Source organism: Vipera ursinii (genome assembly GCF_947247035.1).
Source record: "Vipera ursinii genome assembly, chromosome: 3".
In the NCBI taxonomy this organism is placed as follows: domain Eukaryota; kingdom Metazoa; phylum Chordata; class Lepidosauria; order Squamata; family Viperidae; genus Vipera; species Vipera ursinii.
The window spans coordinates 158,612,617-158,623,436 of NC_139516.1; positions in this window are offsets into that span (position 1 = coordinate 158,612,617).

A 10,820-nucleotide genomic window follows, 5' to 3' on the forward strand; every position below is an offset into this window, starting at 1 on the left:
ACAAATCTGCAAGATGAAATTGGCTTCAGAGCTAAGCTACAGTGCCAGATTCATCCACTGTTCTGTTCTACTCTGCATTCAACTAGGAATTTTTTAAGGGAGCACAAAGGTTTGTTGCTATGTTTTGTTCCCCAAAATGGGCAAGTTTTGGGTGGCCAAAATCACAAGAAACATTTTTACTGGATTTAAGGATGGGGTGTTATGCAAGGAAATGGATGGGACTATTAATATGGAGAGTTGTATACTTTTCTTTTGCTTTTAAAATGTGTTAAGTCTACTTTATAACTTAAAATTATAGATTCATTTGTTTGAGAAGCCACTGAGTTTCTCTCCCCCACCAAGACCAACATAAATAATCTGCAACAAAATGGTGATTTGATTCTATTTGCATTCTTCTAAAAAAAAGTAAGCCTAACACTCTTTGAAATTGATCACATCACCAAATTGTTCTGTTAGGAAACTCTTTCCAACATTGAGTTAAATTCTGTCTCCCTAAACATCTGAGTTTTGTTTTCTAGGTGAACTATGTTGCAGTCTATGAAATTTCATTCTACTGTTTTCAATCTAATGTCCTAACCAGTCAAAATAATTTTAAATTTTATTTTGGGGTCTTCTAGAGCAGGGGTGTCAAACTGCTGGCCCATGGGCCGGTTTCATCATACCGAAGCCGTGTCCACCCCATTGCCAGCAATGCAAAAAAGAGTCGCAATATGTCATGACATGTCATGTGACATGGCAAATTTGACACCTGTGCTCTAGAGTATTAACTATCAAAGCTAATGTTATATCTGCAGATTTTTAAAAAAGGCATCCCTCCACCTCTTCATTCAAGTCTTTACTACACAATATTATGAAATATTAAGGAATAAAAATAGTTGGACTGAACCTTTGGCACCTTTGAATGTTTAAAGCTTTGACACCCCACTTGATACCTTATTTCAATTTGATAAGAAATCATTGGTGATGACCTATTGTATTTTTTATATGTTCTCTACCCAAATGAGATCATATAACTCTGCTCCCTAATATTTGGCAATTCTGAAAAAATATGGTTCTGGTAGGTTAAAAATAAGTGCCTTAGAAAGACATTATATCCCCAGGTCATAGGTTGTCCTTGTCTACACATATGCTATTTATTCATGCATGTCACACTTTCCTACACAAATAGGATGTATTGGGATGATTTTCTTGAAGCATGCTAAGATACAAAATTAAACAATTAAATAATATAGATAACAATGTTAAGATGTAGTTCCATTCCATCTGCTGTGGAAACTTTAATAGATAGCCTATTGCAGGGGAAACTAGCCATCAGAGTGATTCAGATTACTATTCAGAGTTGATTGCTATCAAACAGAGATTCAAGGACACACCTCTTTGAGAAGCTGGATATATTACTGGTACATAATAGAACAGAAATCCAGCAACTGTCAGCTATAAGCTGATCGATGGATGCAGTGAGGCCTCTATATCCCAAGGGTCCCCATGTCCTCTAGCAGACTAGGACTGGGTTATTTTGTGTGTGTGTGAGAGAGAGAGGGATGATTGACATCTGCATACTATTTTTATAATGGTTTCACAGTTTTTGCATCTGTCCTTTATCCTTGTGGCCCTCCCAATTCCATTTGCTTCTTATGTATTTGTCTGCTGATGTCATTAGCACATTGGGAACTGAGCAAATATTTTTGCTATTCACATTTTAGAGAATGCTTTGAGATAGCAGAAAACATCTCCCTTTTAAATTAAAAATTGCTTCAAAGTTTTCCATGTCCTGACATAGGCAGGTTTGTATACATATTTGATATGCAAAATTGATCAGCAGGGCCAGGCTTAAGCTGAAGACTTCCTTTTACTGTTGTCTTTATTTATCCTTGCTTTAAGGACATTTCAAATGGCTTGATGTAACTCTTGAAGTCTTTGAACAACATTATGTTCTTACAAGACTCTTCTGAGACAATGTTATAAATACATGGATAAATATTTAAGTCACTTTGACAAACTCTGAGCATTTCTACCCATGCTACCTGTTTCCAACCTTTTTTGTAAGCCAAGATCAGAAGCCATCTGGGTTGCTGTGGGTTGGCAAAACAATTAGGCTGGTGTTCAGTCCAGACTAGGGCCAACACAGGATCCGATAGTTGTTACCCAATTTATTGACCTTCCCATCTGTGCAGGGAAATCAAACATTATTGGGTGGCTATGGTGTGGCCAGTTCTCCTTGTACTTGACTTTTACTTTCAGAATCGTTCCTGTCTCAATAATTTCCCCCATGTTTGTTTTCTGTCATGGATGGTCTCCTGCTTTCTGCCACTTTATCTCTTTTTAAAATTTCTTTTAGATATATATTTAAATATTGTATCAGTGTTGCTCAGAATGTATTACTTTATAGACATCATACTTGCTGGAGTATCCCCTCTTTTCACCTTATCAATATGAATTCTTTCATTAGGAGCTTGAAATAATGTTGCTAAAATTCATAGAAATGTGGAGGGCTATTGCATGCAGTGGGAAGAGGCATGAGATGAAGGGAACAAGCTTTACATAGTCTGTGAAGAAACTCTTCAGAGTGTAGCAGAAACTTTGAGAGGCTGGAAAATTGAAAATCTGAACATTCAACAGTCAGGAAGAAATGCTGTATAGCTCCAGCTGAGGGAAAAGAGTGTGGCAAGCCATGCAGTTAATCACAGTTATAGCTATTAACTAAATTGGAACAGAGCATTGGAACAATAGATTATCAAGTGTTAAAGTGATTTGTGAAGAAAAATACCACTTTATATCAACTCTGGAAACAAACTATAGGGATGGCTTTTGCAATAGGCCAGAAGTGGGAGGAATTATATATTCCTACGCTTCAGAAGATATGGTTGATGGGCTCAGCAGAACATGTGGCTATGCTCTAACTCAGGGGTAGGCAACCTCTGCTCTTTTATGACTCATGGACTTCAACTCCCAGAATTCCTGAGTCAGAATTCTGGCAGTTGAAGTCCATGAGTCATAAAAGAGCTGAGGTTGCCCACCCCTGCTCTAACTCTTCCCACATTGATTAGAACTCTTCCTATATCCTAGATGCTTGGATATGAAACCCTGTAGATCAAGTTGGCAACTTTAAGACTTGAGAACTTCAGCTATCAGAATTTTCCAACCAGCATGGTTGGCTGGGGAATTTTGGGAGTTGAGGTCCATAGGTCTGAAAGTTGCCAAGGTTCGACACCCTTCTGTAGATGAAAACATAGGTAGATAAATTATGTCCAGAGGATGTGGTTGAATAATAACTGGTAGAGGAAGAGTTAAACATTCACTTTATATTATTCCACAAATCCCCTCCCAAAAGAGAAAGAAGGAAATTACCCAAATCAGTTGGAAAAGTTGCTTTTGCAGCCTTCCTTAAGGCTTGACCAATTTACCTAAGAGTAAGCTTGATTGAATTTAATGGGATTTACTTTTGAGTAAACATGCATAAGACTGCACTTCTAATTCAGTTTCAGGCCACTTTCTTTCATAGCCATTGTTCCAACTGTTTCAGCTCAACAATTTGTCAACATTTCAAGGTTGTGTGATTTTGAGTTTGCTTTTAATTTAACAAGAAGCAGCCTGTTGATGTCTATATTATGCTCTTAATAATGTTTTCAGGATCACTTAACTAAAGAAATAAAGGTTTTAAAGCATACGTGTATTGATTTTGTGAAGAGATAGTTCAGTAAGCAAGCAACATTTATGTCAACAATCAAATTGTGATGATCAAATGATCAAAGTCACATATTAAAATAAAGGTAGCTCTTTAATTTAGGTTCATTTCTTTTCTATTTGACTTTGTAATATTTACAAAAACTACTCATTAAAACACACAAATTCCAAAAGGAGGAAAAATTATCCAAAACTGTACAGTGCTACAGTTGTTGGGGAAATAAAACTGCCTTCTATTTAGCTACCATATTGAGGATGCAAAAATATTAAAGACCAGGAGGTGGCAACAAAGAGATGTAATAAAGGCTATAATAAATATCCTGACATTTCATGGTCATTTTGATTTTTGCTGTCCAGATGTGACAGTCCTAGGCTTTCAGGGATGTATGGGAGGATGAAGATAATTCCCATTCCTCCAGAAATATCCTATACCTTCTCCAAACTCATAAGACTGGTAGATATTGGTAGGGGCTACAGAAAAAAGGTGGACTTCCTATCTCTTCTGCTTATGAAAACTAAGTCTAACGTAAGCTAAAACAAGCAAAAAGAACATGTTTATGATCTGTTAGATGCAGTAATAAAAGAATGACAATTGTCACAAAGTTGTAATATATGTAATATATATGTATAAATGTTATTAACCAGTTAAATCCGTTAAACTCTATGAGGTAACTCCTCTGACAGGAGAACACGTGGGAACTTTGACAGCTGTCAAAGTTCCCCACCAGAGCGCAGGCGCAGCCATCTGACAGCTCGCGGCTGTCATAACACAGAAGCCGTTTAACCATGCGGAGCGAAGAGCTGTCAAAGACACGACGGCGATGATTGGACAACGAGACGCGGCGCCAAAAGACAAGAACCTGATTGGGCTAACCTGACAGCAGCCGGCTATAAAAGCCGAACAAGTTGTACCGTTCTCTGCCTTGTTCCTAATAAATCCCAGTTAGCTAACCTGTCGTCCCTGTGTGGTCCCTCAGCCACTTCAAAAGTGTTATCCTTATTATTCAGCAGTTTCTTGGGATTTCTTTTCCAAACAGAATTTTAAAAGGAATTTTAGGATCCTGAAAGCAGTGCCTGAATAGTATAACAGATTTCTTCCTCACTTCCATATATATGCAAGAAAAATCAAGTGGGCATACTCATCTGTAGAGCTACCTGAATGTTATTTCTTACAAACCAAGTGTATAAGTCAGGCATGCCAAACTTGCAATGTCATGTGACATCATGTAATGTATCAGGACTTTTTCCCCATTGCCAGCAATGGGGTGGGCATGCTTTTAGCATGATGCATCCGGCTCACAGGCTAGCAGTTTGACATGCCTGGTATAAGTAATTGGGACTTTTGCTCCATTGTGCAATTCACTGTTTATAGAAGTGTGGGGTTTTTCAGTAATAATAAATGTCAACTTCAGTTATTTTCCACCAGATATTGCTCCTTTTAAAAATCAACATTGGTCTATATAACATGCTATCCCACCCAACACACTCCCTCCACTGTGAAATTGATGAGCCTGTAAATCATAATAATTGAAGTAATGCCCAAGGCTCTTAAAATCAATCCAGCAAAAATCTACCAAAAGTAAATAAAACAATGAAATACACTTGCAGCACTTGGAACAGCTGGGGAAACTCAGTGGGAAGCTGTGGGCGACCATATAACTTCTATCATAACAGACAAGTCAGTACATGACGGGACTGTCAAAGGCATCAGGACAATTGCTATAGGCAGCAAGAGTTGACAGCAGTTGTCAGAGATTTGGAAAGAATACAGAGGTTGTTGCATGGGCTAGTAGCTCTTTTAACTATACACAGAAAAGATCTTTCTTACTTAGGGATCCTAAGGTAGAGGGAGGAAGACCCAAGGAAATAAGTTCTTTCTTACTTTGAGCTTGCTGGCTTATGGACCTTGTGCCTGCCTATTTTTTAGATCTTTGTTTAGATATTCTATGACTTGGTTTACAAAAATATAAATCCTGATGGTAATGGGCATGTTCTGCAGGGCTTCAAAGAAGGTTATTATAATTCAGCCTTGTGTTTTTTGTATTGCTAAGCTTATATTGACTGATTCATCGATGACTGATTATATCCCATCAAGTCATTTTTTACTTCTAGTGACCACATAGATCAGGGGTGTCAAACTCGCAACATCACGTGATGTGTCGCAACGTATCACAACGGTTTCGCTATGAGGCATCTGGCCCATGGGCTGGCAGTTTGACACCCCTGACATAGATAGATCTAACCTTAACCCTAACCTTGCTCTTTCAAGTCTCCCAATGGCACAGTCATCACCACTGTAAATGAGTCCATTCTACTTACTTCTGGCCATCCTCTTCTTCTCTTTCTTTCACCTTACTTAGCATTCGAGCCTTTTCCGGTTACTTGGGTCTTCACATAACATGACCACAGTTGGATCGTTGCCTTGGAAGAGTGAGGAAGATTCTCAGGGATGACTCACACCCTGGACGGTATCTCTTTACTCTCCTACCATCCGGTAGGATATATAGGAATATAGCCAGCCGTACCAACAGGCTGAAAAATAGCTTTTATCCGTCGGCTGTTAGGCTTTTAAATGGGACATAATCTTATGCAGAATTGACTTGGGAGGCCGGTGTGTGGTGTAGTTGGTTAACATAGTGTGGTGGGATGGAGGGTTTGTTGTCACTGTGTGTTGGGGGGAGAGAGCACGGGGGGAGGCTCAGCTAATCTCAATGTACACATGTTGTACTTTGACAATAAAGGTTTATTATTATTATTTCAAATAAAATAAAATCAATTAATTATAGCCATAGGGCCAGATAGAGTGAAATGTCTAATAGTAGAATTGTTACATACCTCTTTCTATGTAAAACAGAAAAAGATCTAAAAATAAATAGTCATATACAATAAAATAAAAATAGCATAGTAAAAAGTGCTGGATATTCAAACTTAATTAATGGTGCAGCATATTGTATAGACCAAGGGTCTCCAACCCCCAGTGCGGGGACCGGCACCGGTCCACGGCATGCTAGAAACCAGTCTGTGCAAACAAGCAAAGTCCCATCCTCAGGATACAGGTAGCACACAAAACCATGCCCCTTCAGTCCACAAAAAAAACCCTCTTTCCATGGAACCGGTCCCTGGTGCCCAAAAGGTTGGGGACCTCTAGTATAGAGCAGTGGTTTTCTTTAAATACTTTTTGTGGCCATGGACCATAGCCACAGACCAACAAGACTTAATTCAAAATTTAAATCATAACATTTCCTCAAGCTTCCGCAGACCTCCTGGGATGAAATTGTACCTCCCCAGGGATCCGCGGACCATAGGTTGAGAACGCTGGTATAGATGGTAGCATTCCCTTTAATGTTTGGACAGATTTATGTTCAGTTCTAAAAGGTCTGGCTCTTTGTTTTCTTACCCCAATCCAACTTTACAAATTCTTCTAAGATCTGTTTTACCTTCTTGCTGGCTGGCCAGGGATTGATACAACAGAGATAACTTTTACTAAATAAATGCATTGTTTGGTACTAAGTAGTGATTTACCAGAAATCTAATATTCCATTAGTCAATACAATAGGCCTTGTTTAACCGTGTTTACTCAGATTATTATTATTTTCTAGTCCAGGGATATTTCTTCTGTTTAAAGCTTACTCCATATTTATAATGTAATCTATTTGCCAATATTGCTTTCACCTTTTAGTAATACAATTATTCCTTACTTTTGTATAGAGGAAGGTTGTGGCTACATTTAGCAAGATTACAAAATGACAGCTGCAAAATGGGATGCTTCTGTATCACAGTTTTTAACTGCTTTTATATCTATAGCAGATTATTTTTTTCTACACAATGATCACCCATTGAAAAACCTATTATTATTACCCATTGAGAACAACAGTTTGATTGCATACTTTCAGAGCCAAGGACTTCAAATCTAAACTAAAAATGTTTTAGGGGGGCTTTTTTAGGGTGTGTACATGGATACAGGCTTCCATAAGAAGTCATACTTTGTGGGATAAGCCACAACTGTTCAACAAAAGCCAACCACATTATGGCATAGAATTGTTAATACATCTAGCTTTTGTCTGATCTGTTTGGTTTTTTATTGTGTTGGGAATTGGTGAAATAGGATTATAGCTTTGGAAAAAATGGGGATACGTAATATGCAAATAATTTCAAAGCACAGGAAGTTCTAGTTACCTTCCTTAAATTCTCTAACCTGCTTACTCGTCTTACGCTATTTAGAAAAAAATAATAATAACGAATAGTGAATTTTCTCTGACTATACTTTTTTACTTTTCTCCTTTTTTAAAGGTAACTAACAGTACCACATCAATAGCAATAATTTTTGTATTTCCCCCTCTCCATGTTGTCCACAGGTTCAAAGGAAAATAAATGATTTCTTTTCCATGAACATGAAATGTGTTGAAATTTTTTTAAATACCAATCAATGAATACCTTTATTCACTGACTTCATCTGGTTAACAGAATCATTACTGAGAGCATCCTCTGGAAATGATATACGGCAATTAATTCAATTGATCTGACTTGCAAATCTAAAGTTAGACAACATTTTCTGCTTTAGTGGAAAGAAAATTGCTTTTTAATGCTAGTTCTTCTTAAGGATGGAAGGATGGCATATTTATGCAAAGACATGCTTAGATGCACTTTCATGTTTCTAAAAAGCTATTTTCCATTCTGAAATCTTGCAGAAAAATTGCCTGTTTTTTTTTTAATGTACATGTTGCCCAGTCTTGGAGTAGAAAGAAGAAAAGCAAAAACTAATAAAATGAGAGAGAGAGAACAGAACTTATCAGCAGAAAACATTAGAAATAAAGAGCATAAGTTGTTGGAAAATATGAAAGAAGTTTGATTAAAAACTAAAATCTACAAGAATGCAGAGTTAAGGGGAAAAGAATTCTTAAATAGGGATAAGGCAGAGCTCAGAAATGATCAGGGGATGAGTTTGATTAGAAGTTTATTTTCATTTATTTATTATTTTCCCTTATTACTACAAGGTTACACTGAGCGGCTTACAAATTAAAATTTTATGTACATATACTATTTTGCTACTAGTACAATATGAGAAATTGTACTAGTAGCAGGATAGAGATTGGTTGTTTCAATTTCTATCCTGCCACTTAGTGTAATTTCTCATATTTGAGGACTATGCTTTGCTGGTCAGTTCTAGTTTCATCGCTTCTGACTTGGCTATTCATAGTTTCTGTAGTTCAGAGCATTGCAGCCAGAAGAGGATGGCTTGATTTCAATGTTGGCAACCAAAAATTCTGATTAAAAAAAAAAGAATCATCCTAACATTCAATATCCTTGCTATGGAATTCTTCCAAACACCCATTCCAAGATCTATTGTGCCTAATGGAATCAGGACAACCATCTGGCATTCACTGCTCTTATAGGTTCTTCTAATCTTTTACTAAGGATATAGTAAATTCTGGACATGTAGCATCTCTGTTTTCATATCTAATCCTTTTGATACTTCATGGCACAACAGATAACTTGCAAATTTATTTTTTCCAGACAGCATGACTAGTTTTGATTAAGTGATTTTTAACAGTAATATTCTTAAAGAGGCATTTTTATTTATACTAGCCTTTGGAATCTCCAGCCTATTGTTGATGATGACACTTCTTCTTTTGTCTTAATTCATGTAGTAAAAATGCAACATAACTTAAGAGCCCTCTTGTTTTTATCCCCCATGGAAAGTCAATCTGCTCCCATTCCCTCCACATACTGTATCTCAATAGACATACCAGCAGTCATGTTCTAAGCCCTATTTCCTATCTTCTTTGTGCTCTTGTTTCCATCCTCCTTTTCTAGACCAGCCCACATGACCTTTATCGCATTGCAGCTTCATTCTTCTATTTTCCCCTTGGGATAGACTTGAGTAGCTCAGTTGCAGTTTGCTTTGTGAAAAGCTATCCATGCTGAGTTAATTTGGCAAATCAAATTACTTTCTAGACCACTTCTACCAGACAAAGAACAAACTGCCATCCAACAGAAATAAAGACAGTATGCACAAAGGGAAGAGATTTTTTGTAATCACTGGAGGTTTTTAAGAAAAGACTGGATAGTCCCTTGTCTGAGATGGTATAGGTTCTCCTGCTTGAACAGAAGGCTGGATTCTATTCTATTCTGTTCTGTTCTGTAGTCTCAGTTCTCCCAGTTGGCCACCCATTTCCTCCAACGTCAGTATGGATTGGTATAGCAATGTATGTTGAAATGCATAGGCAACATCTGCTTGTGACACAGCTATAAAGTCAGTGGTGTAATCAAGTTATACAGATGTTTCATCTTAATTACTTTCATATCTATCTATCTATCTATCTATCTATCTATCTATCTATCTATCTATCTATCTATCTATCATAAGTTGGAAGGGACCTTGGAGGTCATCTAGTCCAACCCCCTGCTCAGACAGGAAACCCTATACCATTTCAGGCAAATGGCTGTCCAGTCTCTTCTTAAAAACTTCCAGTGTTGGAGCATTCACCACTTCTGGAGGCAGGTTGTTCCACTGGTTAATTGTTCTAGGTGTCAGGAAGTTTCTCCTTAGTTCTAGGTTGCTTCTCTCCTTGACTAGTTTCCATCCATTGCTTCTTGTCCTGCTTTCAGGTGCTTTGGAGAATAGCTTGACTCCCTCTACTTTGTGGCAGCCCCTGAGATATTGGAACACTGCTATCATGTCACCCCTCACCCTTCTCTTCATTAAACTACACATATCCAATTCCAGCAACTGTTTCCTTTATGTTTTAGACTCCAGTCCCCCAATCATCTTTGTTGCTCTTCTCTGTACTCTTTCTAGAGTCTTAACATCTTTTTTATATCGTGGTGACCAAAACTGGATGCAGTATTCCAGGTGTGGCCTTACCAAAGCATTGTAAAGTGGTATTAGTACTTCACTTGAACTTGATTCTATCCCTCTGTTAATGCAGCCTAGCACTGTGTTGACTTTTTTGGCAACTGCAGCACACTGCTGGCTCACATTGAAGTGCTTGTCTACTAGGACTCCAAGATCCCTCTCACAGTTACTACTATTGAGCAAGGTACCACCTATACTATACCTGTGCATTTGATTTTTCCTGCCAAATGTATAAATGAATTTCATTTTGTTAGATAGCTCCCAGTGTTCGAGTCTGTCC